Source organism: Triticum urartu, chromosome 2 (assembly GCF_003073215.2).
Source record: "Triticum urartu cultivar G1812 chromosome 2, Tu2.1, whole genome shotgun sequence".
Taxonomy (NCBI): Eukaryota; Viridiplantae; Streptophyta; class Magnoliopsida; order Poales; family Poaceae; genus Triticum; species Triticum urartu.
Genome location: NC_053023.1, coordinates 735,248,985 through 735,266,585, shown reverse-complemented (window position 1 = coordinate 735,266,585; position 17,601 = coordinate 735,248,985).

The following is a 17,601-nucleotide window of genomic DNA, read 5'->3' as shown; positions in this document are numbered from 1 at the left end:
TTCATCCGTTCACCCAAATTATTAGTTTTATTATTGATTTTCTATCCGAGGTGGTACTATATTTTTGATTGAGGGAAAACGTTCCATCGTATAGGTGATTTTCGTCATAAGTGCATGGGCTGCGGTACGTATCAATTTTTTGTTTGGGCCGTCCATGCCTCATATTGTGGGCTGCAGAAAAATTTCCAAAAAAAATAGCTTGTGGCAGGGATTGAACTCATGACTTCAACGTCTTATCCTGGAAACCGAAACCAACTGGCTAGTCCTAATAATGTTGTATGAAAAGGTTCGGCGACCAATTGAAATAGTCCCACCTCGCTTTTTCTCATCACACTACAACAATTTATATACAGAGCTGCCTGCAAATCATCAAGCCAACTACAGGATCAACAGACAGACAAAGAAAATTAGGCCGGTGGCTGCAGTTTCTAATGAATGAGAGATGACGGACGGCGAGGGTATACTCAGTGGAAACAAATTGAAGAATTATTAAGATCTTGTTGGACGGCGAGAAGCGACGGCGGACCAGCCCCGGGCCAATTATGGACAACTAGGAGCACGCCGAGGAAGGCGACCAGGACGATTCGACACCCCGCCGTCCGACATCCGGGCTGACCACCAGCCTCGGAGGCCGCGTCGACGACCTCACCCTCAAGGAGGTCAGAGACGGCAACCTCAACTTCCTCAACATCTTCACCTCTGACTCCGCCTCCGTCGTTGTGAAGCAGGTTCGTCCCCGTCCCCCTGACTGATGCCTTCCGGATCATCCTGGCCGAGCACTTATATGTGGCTAACTACATGGCCAAGACCCTCTTCTTCACCTCCCTCCTCTACAACAACTCAACCACTGAACAAAAGAAACAAGGTGGAGGTTGGCTTGCTCCGCCGAATTCTTCTGCGTGTAAAAGGGGAATATAGTGAACTCCAACGAGCTCAGGACTAGGCCACACGCTCCTTGAATAGAATAGAGATGAACGGGAAGGTGCCAAATAAAATAAAATAAAATAAATAAAATAAATATACCAGAGGAACATCCTGTTGCAGAAAAGACAGAGATTAAAATGAGAATATTTCAAATCGGTGTTGTAGTATATTACAATGTTTATTTTTGTTGTGTGAAAAATGTTGGGGCGACCGATTATCCCGTTAAGCAAGTTATAGAAATTTATATTTCATTTGCGACTTTGAAATTGCATCGTGCATTTTGATGAGTAAATTTAGTGATTTCCCACCTCGGCTTTTTGCATTGAATTCCACCAATTCATATAGTTCGCATAAATTAGTCCAGAGAAGTAGCTTGGGAATCAACAAAGTTTTTGGGACATACCATGCATGTTAAGGAGTGAACGTACAGTTGAAATCACATCAAATGGCCGGGATAGTGGGCAAGTATCAACAAGCAATGGTGGAAACGAAGGAATAACATGCATGGCATGATCCAGTACTCTAATTAAAAGAAAAGGAATTGTGGGCAAGAATCATAAAGGAAAAAAACTGCTATGTGCGATGGCCAGGTAGGCGCCGAAGCTCGCGGAAGAGGCTAGCGACCATCGGTAGCCGGCAACATAGTGGGCGGCGGCATCAAGCGCGAGGCTAAAACCAGCAATGCGCGGACGAGCACGACCGTGCATGGAGCCAAAGCACGGCGTGCATGCAGTCAGCACGGTTCATACGTGCATGGACGGCAGCCTGAGTGGCGGCGCACGATGCAACCTATTTGGGAACAGGTGAACGGCCATGCATGGTGCGAATGAGGCCACTGGCTTGTGGCAACACCTGAGGCAGCTCCTAATCTATTTGTATGTGTATATAATAAATGTACCTATTTTATTTTCTTCAAAAAATTAATTTTCGAGTTTGATCGTACACATAGTATGTATATGTGCACACTATCATTGCATGACATCTGAAAATAATGCAAAGTCTCGTTGCATGTTGTATATTTTGTTTCTTTGATAAAGTACATAATTTTGCAAGTGCACGTATGACAACAAAGCTAGCTTAGATTTGATTTAGTTAGTATTGTGTTCAAGCTCCGGTGTGGAGCTTTAGCACTTAACTTTCTGCCATGCTTGTAGACGACTAGAGGTAGAGATCCCATTTTTCATCACATGCCTGAGAGCTACTTAATCGGTGTTGTAGTATATTACAATGTTTATTTTTGTTGTGTGAAAAATGTTGGGGCGACCGATTATCTTCCGTTAAGCAAGTTATAGAAATTTATATTTCATTTGCGACTTTGAAATTGCATCGTGCATTTTGATGAGTAAATTTAGTGATTTCCCACCTCGGCTTTTTGCATTGAATTCCACCAATTCATATAGTTCGCATAAATTAGTCCAGAGAAGTAGCTTGGGAATCAACAAAGTTTTTGGGACATACCATGCATGTTAAGGAGTGAACGTACAGTTGAAATCACATCAAATGGCCGGGATAGTGGGCAAGTATCAACAAGCAATGGTGGAAACGAAGGAATAACATGCATGGCATGATCCAGTACTCTAATTAAAAGAAAAGGAATTGTGGGCAAGAATCATAAAGGAAAAAAACTGCTATGTGCGATGGCCAGGTAGGCGCCGAAGCTCGCGGAAGAGGCTAGCGACCATCGGTAGCCGGCAACATAGTGGGGCGGCGGCATCAAGCCGCGAGGCTAAAACCAGCAATGACGCGGACGAGCACGACCGTGCATGGAGCCAAAGCACGGCGTGCATGCAGTCAGCACGGTTCATACGTGCATGGACGGCAGCCTGAGTGGCGGCGCACGATGCAACCTATTTGGGAACAGGTGAACGGCCATGCATGGTGCGAACTGAGGCCACTGGCTTGTGGCAACACCTGAGGCAGCTCCTAATCATATTTGTATGTGTATATAATAAATGTACCTATTTTATTTTCTTCAAAAAATTAATTTTCGAGTTTGATCGTACACATAGTATGTATATGTGCACACTATCATTGCATGACATCTGAAAATAATGCAAGTCTCGTTGCATGTTGTATATTTTGTTTCTTTGATAAAGTACATAATTTTGCAAGTGCACGTATGACAACAAAGCTAGCTTAGATTTGATTTAGTTAGTATTGTGTTCAAGCTCCGGTGTGGAGCTTTAGCACTTAACTTTCTGCCATGCTTGTAGACGACTAGAGGTAGAGATCCCATTTTTCATCACATGCCTGAGAGCTACTTAAGAATTCAGAGCAACTTAAGCATATAATATTTCTTTTCTACCGCTTCTTATCACAGGAGAGATTGAGTCGGAGGCGAGGCAATGTATGATCTGCGCCGCCAAGGTTCGCCAATCATCACCGAACTGACGGAACCATCTTTTGAGGAAATCTGTGAGCATTCATGCGGGAGAGAAAAAGAGGGGTGTTCCAATCCCGGCCCAAGCGGCAAGTTGATGATTCACTTTACACAACAGTGAAGGGAGGTGCTAACTGTTTATAATTCAAATTTTACTTATTTTATATCCGTTGCAACGCACGGCCCCTTTTGCTAGTATATAATAAGTAGAGATAAAGAAAACTACCACTTCACCAGTTCGTGTCCCAAAGAACTACCCTTTTATTTTATTTCCCTGCAAAGCTACCACATTTGTTTAAAATTTTGGCTAAAAACTAACATGTTTTACTTGCGTACAAATTGGACCAAAATTAAACTTGATAATGACATGGATGGCCCGTCAGTGGTCCACTTGTCAGTTCCACATGGACAAAGTAGAGACGGCAGGGTAACGCCCGTTTGCTTCCTCTCGGTTGGTCGCCCACGCCAACTCGAGGATGAAGGCGAGGCACGGCTGCAGCTGGTCTCCACATGGTGAGGAGGAGACGAAGTGAAGGACGACGACATGGCTCATCCTCGTACCCTAGCATCCAAGGTGGTGCGCACAACCTCCTTGTATCTCATCGTTATCATAATTAGTGTCGTCTATGTGTTTTCCCGCCTGCGACGATGATGGCGAGGTCCTGGGCCTCATCCCCGTGCTCCGGTGAGGTATTGGGCCTGGGCTCCTTGTTCCCCACTAACGACAATGCCTCCTCTCATGACTTGTTGCACCCGGACTTGGGAGCATCGCGGTACGAGCGAACGTAGCTGACTGCCGACATTCGGGATGAGGCGGCGCACGCCCAGAAGCTCCGTTGTCTCCCTTTACCGGATCACGCTCTAGGAATCCATGGCTTGGTCTCGAGCAGGGGGCGTACGACTTGGGTCGAAGGTGTGGTCGGGACTCGCCGGGGAAGTCGGGGGAAAGTGAATTGGGGCAGTCCAGAGCGGTAACCATGGCAGAGAAGAAATTCATGGGCCATGGCAGTATGGGACCCCCAGTTCGATTCCAAGCGCGGGAAAGGAGAGGGTGCGGTGGCGGAGCTTTGAGACATGGTGCTTGGATGCGAGGACGAGGATGGCCACACGGTGGACGAAGATCGCGGCGAAATATGCGCTCGGGAGCTTGATCTCAAGATTGGGGCATCCTCTCCCTGTGCGACGTGGGTCCGACATCCTACTTAACGGCAGGGACGGAGCCAGGATTTTAACATGGGGGGGGGGGGGGGGGGGGGGGCGAGATTTTACGTGTCAAGACTGATTGGGAAAAAACTTGGCAGAGATGGTTGTAGCCTAGGTTAATGATAGATTTCATCAAGGGATGAAAAACAGATGGCAGCTTTGAACAATTATTTTTTTACTAAAAGTTCCATGAAGCAAATGTAAAAAGGTTATTCACATGCTAATGGACTAAATCTTTCTACTACTGAAGGGGATAAACAATATAAAATCTTGTCTCACGGATCATGCAGATTCCCTAATTGCAATATTTCTACTTCTACAGGCACAAATTAATCTAAATATTAAAAGTAAGCAATGGATGAAGTAACGAAATTGAGAAGTCCTTGCTTGCCGTATTGCCGATCGTGCTAGCTGTGCGACCGATTGGCCGGCCGTGCATCCAAAGCTTTGGATCGCCTTGCTCCCCTTTGGCAGTCTAGATCTTGAGTTAGGAGTTTCACAACGCTGGATTGGGAACTGCCCTAGACGGCGGCTGTACCGCATGTCCGCATCGGAAGCAATCAAGAAAAGTAAACGAACGCTGATTACGTCTTGCGTCTTTCTGTCGTGGGCCACTGCTGCAGGACCTTGCTATATATGGGCTTTGTAGTTTTGGACTTCACGTGGTTAGGGAGGGGGGGAGGGGGGGGAGGGGGGTATCCATGCACGCGTTATTTCTCTAGTTTTACCGGCTGCTGCAGAGTTACTTACGCGAAAACAAAATTGTTAGGGGCGGGGGGGGGAGGGGCGTCGCATTCTTCAGATGGTTCAACCCTTAAGTTAGCGCTTATGGGGTCTAGCCCCCCCTTGAAATCGTCCCTTAACGGTCTACCAAACAAAGTTGACCTTGTAGTGTCACGTGGGCCTGGCGGTTGGGCCTGATATGACATAATAAAGACTAATTTTGGTTGAAACGGTAACCAGTGTCGAGTGGTACTTCCTTTGTTTCATATTAAGTGTCACTGATTTAATACAAGGGACATTTTATATGAAGTGGAGGGAGTAGTTTTTAGCCAAAAAATTGAACAAATGTGATAGTTCTGTGAAAAATGATTAGAAGCCATAGTTATGTGGGATGTGAACCTATAAACTTCAAACTTGAACTAAAACCACGATACGTTTTTTTGTATCGAAGAGAGTAGTTTTATTTTAAATACTAAGAAATGTTCATGCAATCATCAAATCAGAAGTGTGTGTGTGGGGGGGGGGGGTGCAGGTGTCTGGACAACAGCCACGTAGGACTCCGACATCCCTGGCCACTAAATCCACACTTCCAGTCCCCTTTCTTCCATTCCACCCATCCCCCCCCCTACTTTTCATCGGCACCATTCTCCTCTGACGTCGCCGTTGTATCTCTTTGGCTGGCACATCAGCATGTTGGAAATATGCCCTAGAGGCAATAATAAAATGATTATTATATTTCCTTGTTCATAATAATTGTCTATTATTCATGCTATAATTCTATTATCCGAAAATCGTAATACATGTGTGAATACATAGACCACAATGCGTCCATAGTGAGTCTCTAGTTGACTAGCTCGTTGATCAACAGATAGTCATGGTTTCCTGGCTATAGACATGGGGATGTCATTGATAACGGGATCACATCATTAGGAGAATGATGTGATGGACAAGACCCAATCCTAAGCTTAGCTCAAAGATCGTGTAGTTCGTTTGCTGTAGCTTTTCTGAATGTCAAGTATCATTTCCTTATACCATGAGATTGTGCAACTCCCGGATACCGTAGGAGTGCTTTGGGTGTGCCAAACGTCACAACGTAACTGGGTGACTATAAAGGTACATTACAGGTGTCTCCGAAAGTGTCTGTTGGGTTGGCACGAATCGAGACTGGGATTTGTCACTCCGTATGATGGAGAGGTATCTCTGGGCCCACTCGGTAATGCATCATCATAATGAGCTCAAAGTGATCAAGTGGTTGATCACGGGATCATGCATTACGGTACGAGTAAAGTGACTTGCCGATAACGAGACTGAACATGGTGTTGGGATACCGACGATCGAGTCTCGGGCAAGTAACGTACCGATTGACAAAGGGAATTGTATACGGGGTTGCTTGAATCCTCGACATCGTGGTTCATCCGATGAGATCATCGAGGAGCATGTGGGAGCCAACATGGGTATCCAGATCCCGCTGTTGGTTATTGGTCGGAGAGCCGTCTCGGTCATGTCTACGTGTCTCCCGAACCCGTAGGGTCTACACACTTAAGGTTCGGTGACGCTAGGGTTGTAGAGATATGAGTATGCAGTAATTCGAAAGTTGTTCGGAGTCCCGGATGAGATCCTGGACGTCACGAGGAGTTCCGAAATGGTCCGGAGATGAAGAATTATATATAGGAAGTGTAGTTTCGACCATCGGGAAAGATTCGGGGTCACCGGTATTGTACCGGGACCACCGGATGGGTCCCGGGGGTCCACCGGGTGGGGCCACCCATCCCGGAGGCCCCCATGGGCTGAAGTGGGGAGGGGAACCAGCCCATAGTGGGCTGGTGCCCCCCCCCCCTTGGCCGCCGCCCCCCTTGGGAGATCCCATCTCCAGGGCCGGCGTCCCCCCAAGGGGCCTATATAAAGGGGGGGAGGGAGGGAAGCCGCACCTCAAGTCTTGGCGCCTCCCTCTCCCCTGCTACACCTCTCCCTCTCGCAGAAGCTCAGCGAAGCCCTGCTGCGATCATTGCTGCATCCACCATCACGCCGTCGTGCTGCTGGATCTTCATCAACCTCTCCTTTCCCCTTGCTGGATCAAGAAGGAGGAGACGTCATCCGCTCCGTACGTGTGTTGAACGCGGAGGTGCCGTCCGTTCGGCACTTGGTCATCGATGATTTGGATCACGGCGAGTACGACTCCATCATCCCCGTTCTCTTGAACGCTTCCGCTCGCGATCTACAAGGGTATGTAGATGCACTCTCCTCTCGTTGCTAGTTGACTCCATAGATTGATCTTGGTGAAATGTAGGAATTTTTTTTGTTTTCTGCAACGTTCCCCAACACAGCATTGCCGGACCTCCGCAACCAGCATAACCTTTTTACATCCCTGTCGACGTCATCCATGGCGGGCACCGTGCCCGGTAGGTGTTTGGTCAAATGCCGTTGAGCTAATTTTCGAACGCCATGTCATTTTTTTAGAGTACGAAGGATAGCGGGGTACTCGACCATGGACGATGTGTTGTTGCGTGATGTGTGGTTGGCTGCATCCGTGGATTTCGTAGGCAAGAGCAGAGAGGGCCTTTTGGCAGCACGTGCATGATTCATTTCACGCGTGAAAGCATATTACGCCCTAAGACATGCACATCATCCAACAACGTAATGTGAGGTCGTTATCTCATTGATGGTACGCCATCCAGACTTCCGTCACCAAGTTTTGTGACGTGGTTGGCTGGCTAGAGGCAAGGTGGCCATTGCATGCGTCAGAGGAGGAGATCGTAAGTTTTGCTTCTTCTTGCTCAACTTTTTGATTGAATCAGTCACTCACTGTTGGTATACACATTATGTAGCCCGCACGCGCTGCTGTGATGTACCACAGGACAGAGGGACCCTAGAGGTAGGGTATAACACCCTACCCCCCAAGACATGTGGCGGTAGCCACTTATCCGAGTCAGCATGATTTGACGGCGCCGTCTGCGTTGAGTGACGCCCTACTGCCAGACCCCGTGGTGATAGACTATTATACCCTACCGTCAAGGACGATGATGGTACAAAATGGGTCAGATCCGAATTTTTTTGGCAAACTTGGGTCAGATCGTGCTGAACGTCAGGCAAAGGGTCAAAACAGTGAATTTGGCTGTAAGGGGCCTTGTCATTTGGGTGATCGGTGCCGCTTTTTCTACCAACCGGGGCCACACATTCACATGCGAGGGCGGCGGCGCTAGCTGTCACCGTCGTGGGTTTTATCTGCTGTCCTGCAAGGGTAAAGGTTAACTCTAGGCTAGCCGATGCAAGGAGACCCGTTTATACCCTGCACGTTTCGGATAAATTACCGGTAGAGCAAGAAAATCTCTTGATTAATACAGACAAATTTGTATCAGCGATAACTTTCTCAAGGGTCATGTTCTAATTACATCTAAATCAATTAATATTTTCTTATACACTTTAGCTATTTGTAAGTCACCTGAAAATTAATTTTGGGTCAGTCAAATTTTTTATCGTTGATATCTGCTTTAAGATTCGGGTTCATTTTTTCTAGGCTTGTCTGTGTATCGTTTTGGGCTGCTTTTGGTTTGACTGGACACATGGGACACTGGATTCCTTAAAAGGCCGAAGCCCATTACATGTGTGACCCAACCTTCGCTTTTCTCCATTTGTTTTTTCTGTTTTCTTTTATTATGTGTTTTTGCTTTTGTGTCTTTTTATTAGTTGCTTTTCATTTTGTTTCTTTTAAGGGTACTTTTGGGATGTTGGATGAGTGTAAATGTATACACACAAATACTATACAATATGTGTCAAAATTGCATTGTTACTCCATTATTTTTCATATTACAAAAAGCGCAATTTCAGCGCAAAGTCATGTGCAAGTTTTTTATTTTAATTTTCATTTTCTTTCTTCGTAAATGGTAGCACCAAGGCCACTATTTACATTCGTTCTTAGAAAACATCTCTATCTTCAATTTGTAGTTTCTTATTTCATTTTTATGTTTTAAGGTTAATACCAATATCACAAAGTCATTAGTACTAAGGAAATTTCTTCTTTTTTTGTCTAAACTCCACTTTTATATGTTTATTCTTGCATATTTTTTAAATAACAATTCCTATGTATATCATGTGCATTTCTACTTCATTTTTAAGATTTTTTCCCCATTTTATTTCTTCTTAGGTGGTAATACCAATACCCACTAATTTATTTTTCCTTAGAAAAATTCATTATTTTGATTTTTTTAGTATTTATTTCATCTTGTTTCTTCTTGAAGCGCAATAAGCCACTATTTCATTGTTTCAAAAAAACATAATTGTATTAAAAAAATTATTTCATTTTCTTTCTTTTATAAGAGTAATATCAATGACACTTATTCATTACTTGTTAGAAAACTTATTACTTTCATTTAGTATTAGTTTCTATTTAATCTTCCTTCTTCTTTAAGGGTAATACCAATGCCACTAATTCATTCGTACTTAGAAAACTTCAATTTTGTAAAAATTCCACATTTCTATGCTTATTCTTGCATATTTTTAAAAACAAAAACACATTTTCAATGTATATCGAGTGCAAATTTGGTCATTTTAGATTTCTTTTGATTTTCTTTTTACTTAAATGGTAATATCCATGGCAGTAATTCATTCTTCCTTACAAAAGTTCATAATTTTGAGTTCGTTTTAGTATTTATTTTCCTTTTATTTCATTTTGAGTTCACAATATATTCTTTGTTAGAAAACTCTATTATTTTGTTTCATTTAATTTTTACTTTATTTTATTTATTCTTTAAGGGTAATGTGAATGGCACTTATTCATTACTTTAATAAAATTAATTATTTTTATTTTTATTAGTTTTTATTTCAGTTTCATTCTTTTTAAGGGTAATACCAGTGTCACTAGTTCATTCTTACTAAGTAAATTATTTTTGTAAAAAAAATCCACTTTTATATGCTTACCGTTGCATATTTTGAGAAAGCGCAATTTTTATGTATATCATGTGCAAATTTTGTCATTGTTGTTTCTGATTTATTTTTCATTTTTTTCTTCTTAAATGCTAGTACCAGTGCCACTAATTCATTCTTTCTTAGAAAACTTGATAAATTTTGAGTTTTTTATTATTTATTTCATCTTCTTTCTTGCTGAAGGGTAATACAAAATTCACTAATTCATTCTTTCATAAACAACTTTATTATTTATTTATTTTTATTTCTTCTTTCAGGGTAATACTTATGCAAGTAATTCATACCTTCTTAGCAAACTTCTTTTTTCTGACAATTTCAATACTATATGCTTGTTGGTATTACCATTTGTTATTGTTTGTGAATATAAACAATATGTATGAATATAATGAAGAAGTGTAACTTTGTAAAAAAAATTGTGAGTCTATTTGTGAATATAATGAAGAAGTGTAATTTTTTGTTAATTTTGTGCAAAACAATTTATTGTTTGTTTTATTATTCATTTTATTTTTCCTAAAGGGTAATAGCAATTCCACTAATTCGTTTTTCTTAGAAAACTTCATTATTTCGATTTTATTTTAGTATTTGGTTTTCTTTCTTCTTTAGGGTAATACCAGTGACACTTATTCTTTACTTTTTAGAAACTTTATAATTTTATTTTCTATTTTTTGAATTTCTTATTAGTTTTCATTATATTTCCTTTTCTTCTTTAAGGTAATACTAATGCCAAAAATTCATAAGTATTTAGTACACTTTTTTGTGAAAATTCTAGTCTTATAAGCTTATTCTTGCATATTTTTAAAAAGTGCATTTTGTGTATATCTTGTGCAAAAAAAATTGTTTAGTTTAGATTTGTTTTTCATTTTCTTTCTTCTTAAATGGTAATATCAATGACACTAATTCATTCTTCCTTAGAAAACTTAATTATTTTGACTTTGTTTTAGTATTTGTTTCATCTTCTTTCTTCTTAAAGGGTAATACCAAAGCCACTAATCCACTCTTTCTTTGAGAACTTCATTATTTTATTTTTTTTAGTTTTTTTTTCTTTTTCTTTCTTTGTTAAGTGTAATACAAATGCCACTAATTCATTCCTTCTTAGCAAAGTTCTCTTTTGAGAAAATTCTCAATTACAAGCTTGTTCTTGCATAATATCAAAAGCATATTGTTTACAAATTGTGTGCAACTTTTTATTGTTTATTTTAGTTTTTTATTTTTCTTTCTTTTTAAAGGGAAATAATGATGCGACTAATTCATAGACACTTATTCATTCCTTTTTTTCAAAACTTCATTGTTCTGATTTTGTATTAGTTTCTATTACATTTCCTTTTCTTCTTTAAGGGAAATACCAATGCTACTAATTCATTTGTTCTTAGAAACTTTTTTGTTTGCAAAAATAATCACTATTATATGCTTAGTCTTGCATATTATAAAAAAGTGCATTTTTAATAAATTATGTTCAAATTTTTTTCATTGCTTGTTTTTTATTTGTTTCAGTTTCTTTAGAAACCTTCGTTATTTTGATTGTTTTTAGTTTGCATTTCATTTTCTTTCTTCCTAAAGGTTAATATCAATACTGTAAATTCATTCTTTCATAGAAAATTTAATTATTTTTAATTTCATTTTCTTTCTTCTTTAAGAGTAATCACCAATGCCACTAAGTCATGCCCTCTTAGAAAACTTCCTTTTTTGTGAAAATTCCTTTGTTATATGCATATTCCTGAATATTTTAAAATATTGTGATTTCTTCATAAATTGTATGCGAGTTTTTTCATTTTTTTATTTTCATTTACTATTATGTTTTTCATTTTATTCTTTTAAGGTGAAACCAACACAAATATTATATTTCTAATTTAATAGTTCAATCTTTTTTTCTGTGGTGCCTTTATTAGAACAGTCGATCCCCAATATAGGTCCTAAGTTGCATGGCTAGTATACGAATATTTAGTATGTCCTGTGTAATTTATCGGAAAATTCTAATATATTAAGTTGTCTACTGTGATGATTACTAGACATAAATGAGTTAGAAGTATGGTTTTAACACCCGCTTCTCCCCTTAACAATGATACATATGTATATGTGTATATATGTATCGTATGCATGTATATAAAAATGAATTACTTGTGCGAGTGGTATTCTTCGGTCAGCTACGAGGGCTTGGCGAATGCTATACTAGAGCAGCTTGTATCAACGTACAAAAGAAAAAAAGTCTAGCTTGGCGGTAGTACTTGATGGGAGCAGCCATGGTCCAGCTTGATCAAAATTAACAAGAACACACAAATCAACCTATGTAGACATTGCACGGGCTCGTGCGCGGGCATTGCATGCAAGTCTGACAGAGCAAAAAATGTGGTTAATCAATTGACCTAAAACAAAAAATAGTCAACTTGCACAAAGTCGTTCCTTTCCTATATCTATATACAGAGATAGTGTTAGTTGTGTGATGTAATTGTGATTCTTGCCACTATTGCACGAATCGTGAGCGAAAACATCAAAGATGACACATACAAAAAAATGCATTTGTTTTTACATCACCAACTTCCTAATTTGTCTAAACAACCGATTTTCGAGCAATTTGGGTAAAAATCCAACGGTTGACTGTGCTTTTTCCTCATCACAACTCTTCTCTGAAACCGTTGGCCCGCACCACCCCCAACCAGCACCGCCGCCACACACGCCTCATTGCTCCACCCCACTACTGGAAAAGGGCTTAGGTGCACCCTAATGTGTGGTGGGTGAGGTGTGGCACCCGCCACAACTATTTTCGAAAACAAGTAGTGGCGGGTGGCAAAGCATGCCCGCCAAGGCTAATGGCTTAAGTGAGCGTCGCCCGCCATAACCTGCAGGGTGGGACTTGTTTGCGTAACTCATCTGTGACCAGCACCAACAAGTGCCCGCCACAGGTAGAAGACCAAGCAGTGGTGGGCGGTGCTTAGCAGCTACCACTAGTTAACCTTGCCTGGGTTTCCACTTTTTGAACAACATAGCTGTGGCGGGTCCTGCATGCAGCTCGCCATTGTTAGGTTAAAGAACTTGTGGGGAGTTGCCCTCCTCACCCGCCACTGCTACTAAATTTTCAAATTTCAACGTAGGACTTGACTAAAATTTCATCTACACGGTCGGCCGGGAAAGCTATCCGGACATACGCGCCCAAATTCACTGCACTGAGATGTCAACCCCCCTCCCGAACTCCACGGCGCTCCGTTGTCCCCCGCAAGTGCCGGCAATGTGCGCCACCGACGCGTCCCCCGGCACGCTCCGCCAATCCCGGCCCGCATCCTCTTCCCCCTCCACCCACCCCGCGTGCCATCGGCCATCCCCTGCTCCTCCTCGGAATCGCTCCTCCGGAGGGCAAAAGTGCTCCTGCCAAAGTTCCGCCTCGAGACGGCGGCGCTCCGTCCCAAAAGTCCTATCCTTTTTTTCTAGGTCAAAAGACCTTATGTACCAGAAGATGGGCAGCGGAGGTGGGCCAGGGCCCCCACTACACACCAGGTGCGCCAGAGGGGGGAGGCGCACCCTAGTGCCTTGTGGGCGCCTGGGTGACCCCCTCTGTTAGTTCTTTATTCCAATATTTTTCATATATTCAAAAATAATTCTCTGTGAAATTTCAGCTCATTTTGGAGATGTGCGGAACAGATATCTTTGACATAGCTTTTTCAGGTCCAGAATTGCAGTTGCCGGCATTCTCCCTCTAGGTGTAAACCTTGCATATTATGAGAGAAAAGACATTAGAATTACTCCATAAAGTGTTATGATGAATAAAAACACTATAAATAACAGTAGGAAAACATGATCCAAAATGGACGTATCAATCTTATATGCACCAAATAGAACTAGTGTATCTAGAAAAGAATGTCAGGTAGTTGAATCTGCAAAAGTACAATCAACAACATTTGGAGTTTTTTAATATTATAATATTGATGCTAATTAAAAAGTAAAAAAGCATAAAGATGTTGTAACTTATTACAGAACCCAACTTGCAAATCACAATTACCTTGAACTAGAAGTCTCTATGTATATGTTTATCCAATATACACTAGAGACCAATATAAAGATATATATTTTTAGTATGTATGATTTAGAAATATCTACCATAACATTGAATAATATTAAGAAAAAAATAAAACATACAAAGATACATGAATATATGTGCATACACTATATATTTTATGAAGTATTGAAAACATAAAAAAGAATTTTTGCTACATCATACAATTTAAATTTGGCACAATAAAAATTTCCAATTATACAAGGCAAATGTATAACAAAGAATAATGGAATTATTATTTAGAAACTTTTTATGGGTTTAACAATGATGGCTAAGTAATACTAGAAATTTATACTGATTAAAATTGTAATATGGTAAAATAAGTTTAAAATAAGTATACAAGTTTAGTAGAAACAATATTTGATTTAAATCATTTTGGGCCCGAAAATGGATTGGAACAACTTTGATAAAGATATTAGAGAAGGAGACATTAATAATAGATACCATCATGAAAATGCATCCACGATGTTGCCATATTAGTATTCACAATATGCTAATTGAGCAGTCCCTTTGATCATTTAGCTAAAGTAACCATAGTTGACAATAATTTGGTAATAAAAGCGACATATATCATAGCATGATAGTATTAGGAGACGTTCTAGCTCTGTACCTATATAAAAGAAGTACTGCAAATTGAATTCCTAGAATTTATTATATTTAGGGACAAAGGAAGTATATTTTTTTAAAAAAATTACTCGCTTACATACATATTTACCATCGAAACATAACACCCAACACAAAGTACTACAGTTGTGCCTCTAATTCTTCTTACCTCACAATATTTTGAATAAAAGCCAAACCCTAGTTTCACTTGTGACATTTGTTTCAATAAACTTTTGATCCAGTTCACGAGTGACATCCTCCACGAGAGCATAGAACCATCTAGCAGCTATGCCTCCATGTGTAGAATATTTCTATGATCGACATTCTGCATTACTTCAACGCAGAAATCTGAGGACTTACATATGCAACAACTATGAACATCCACGCCTGGGTAAGTCTTGCTCAATTTATAAACATCAACATTCATGATAGGGAAAGGCTTGCACAGAGTAACTCTCTTGCACAAAAATGAGATATCTATCTGGATTTTTCCGTCTGTAATAAAATTAAAAAGCAATAAATCAACTAAATAGGGAGAATCTTTTCAAAACCACTAATCATCTTAATTCACTTTTGAATATCCTTGTGTTTGAACACAAACATATTTTCAAGAGCCTACAGTAATATGCCACAACATTATTTGGTACGTAACTAATGCTACACTATTACTTTCTAGGCATTTAGTGTGCATAATTCAAATTTGAATTACTGGAACAACACCGATGCACCAAAATGGGTTTAAAATCATATATGTGTCCTTGGATGCATGTTTAGGCCAATGCAAGAAATGAGAAGGAATTTCAAATATCCCGGCTTTGTGGCTCGGCCACATTCATTGAGAGTCTTGGTTTTTAAATTCTAGTAAATCCAAAACTCACCTAAAATTCATGAAACTTGGCTTGGTATCATGATATTGCACAAATAGGTTGTGGTAAACAATTTATCTAATTTGAGACAAGTTTTGATATAAACTTCATACAAACCGGAGCTTCTCGTAGGAAGACTCGTCATTTCGAGAGGCAACATGTTCATCATTTATCAAAAAAAAAATTCATTTATAAAATATATATGTATTTGATTAAAAATCATATGTACAAAAAATAATGTCCGACATGTATGAAAAATTGTTCAACATATTTAAGAAAATGCTAACCATGTATTTTTAAAAAATGTTTGACACGTATTTGAAAAATATTCAATGTTTGTATAAAATATTCACAACATCTGTTAAAATCAACCAATGTGAATTTGACAAATGTTAAACATGTACAAGAAAAATATTCAATGTATATATAAAAATATATTTTGTGTGTGCGAAAAATGTTGAACCTGCATACGAAAAAATGTTGAACGTGTATCTAAACGAAGTCCAGATGTAAATAGAAAAAATGAAAATGAAAATAAAGAGAAATAAAGTAAAAAAAGATATGATAAACTGAAGAAAAACTAAAAATAGTAGAGAATAACCTAGAAATAGAAAGATGTGAAAAAAATCAAAAGAAATCTTTAGAAAGCCACACGGAAGGTTGCAAAATCGCTCTTGGAAAAGCTATTGGCGTTCCCACTTTAAGATGAGAATCTAAAATAGACTACCATCCGTCTGGCAATAAGCATGGGCTTATCGCCTTTAACCATGGGCTTTATTCTTGGTTATTCCTTTTATCACTTTAGGATAGATTTTTATGGGCTAATGAAACACAAATACGTGACATCGGCTTGTAATTTGCACATTGTAAAAACTTTGCTAGCGTAATACTGAAATGTTGTTAGCATTGAAAAAAATATTGTGCATTTTGGAAAAAATGTCACATGTTTAAAAATGTATTTAACATTTGGAGAAAAATATATATTATTTTTAAATCTTCTAATTCAGAAAATAGTTTCGTACCATAAAAAATATATATTAAAATTTTGAAAATATTAAGAATTTTCAGAAGTAAAACAAAATTGTCCACATAGTTTCAAAATGTTTTGTATCATTCAAAAAAATGTTTCAATGAGTATTTGATTTTCTACATTTTCAAAAAACCTTCAAGAAAATGAATTTGAATAAAATGTTCATGTATTCCAAACATGTTAAGGGTGTACAATACATGTTTTAAACGTATACCAAAAGTGTACAATGTGTATGAAAAAATATAAAAACATACGCTTAGAAAAAGCATCTATTTGAAAAATGTTAAATGTGTATAAAAATGTTTAATATGTATAGAAAATTGTTCAATGTGTATGAAAAATATAAACTTATGTCGAAATAAATAAAAACAGAAATGTAAAAAAAAAAAGGAAAATGAAAAACGAAAAATAGAGAGGACACAAAGAAAACTGAAGAGAAAAAAAAAGGGAATTTGAAAAATGAACAAGAACTGAGAAAACACGAAGAAAACCTGGCAAACCGTGCAAATTTTGTTGGCATGGTTGTGCAGTGCCAGAGACGAGAAGGGTCTTACGTCTCGCAGCTGGCGAGAAATAGCCCTGGCGCAAAAGAAATCTCTTGATCTTAAAGTTTTCTGTATTGTTCTCTTGTAACCCACGCCTCATTGTTTTTCCCCATGAATAAATGAATTTAGCATTGGTACTGTAAAACATTGCTACTTTTAATAGGGTTTCAACATTGAAGAGACATTCCTTTGAGTAAAATCAGTGCATTCCATGCCACATGTGAATTCCATTCCACCTCCTCAACCAAGCAGCAGAATAGTACAAGGTGCGGAGCCGACCCCATGCCACTCCATTGCTCCAACTAGACACACAGTAAACAACAACGTTGATCTTTTAAATATGCTCGGAAGCGGTGCTAGATCTC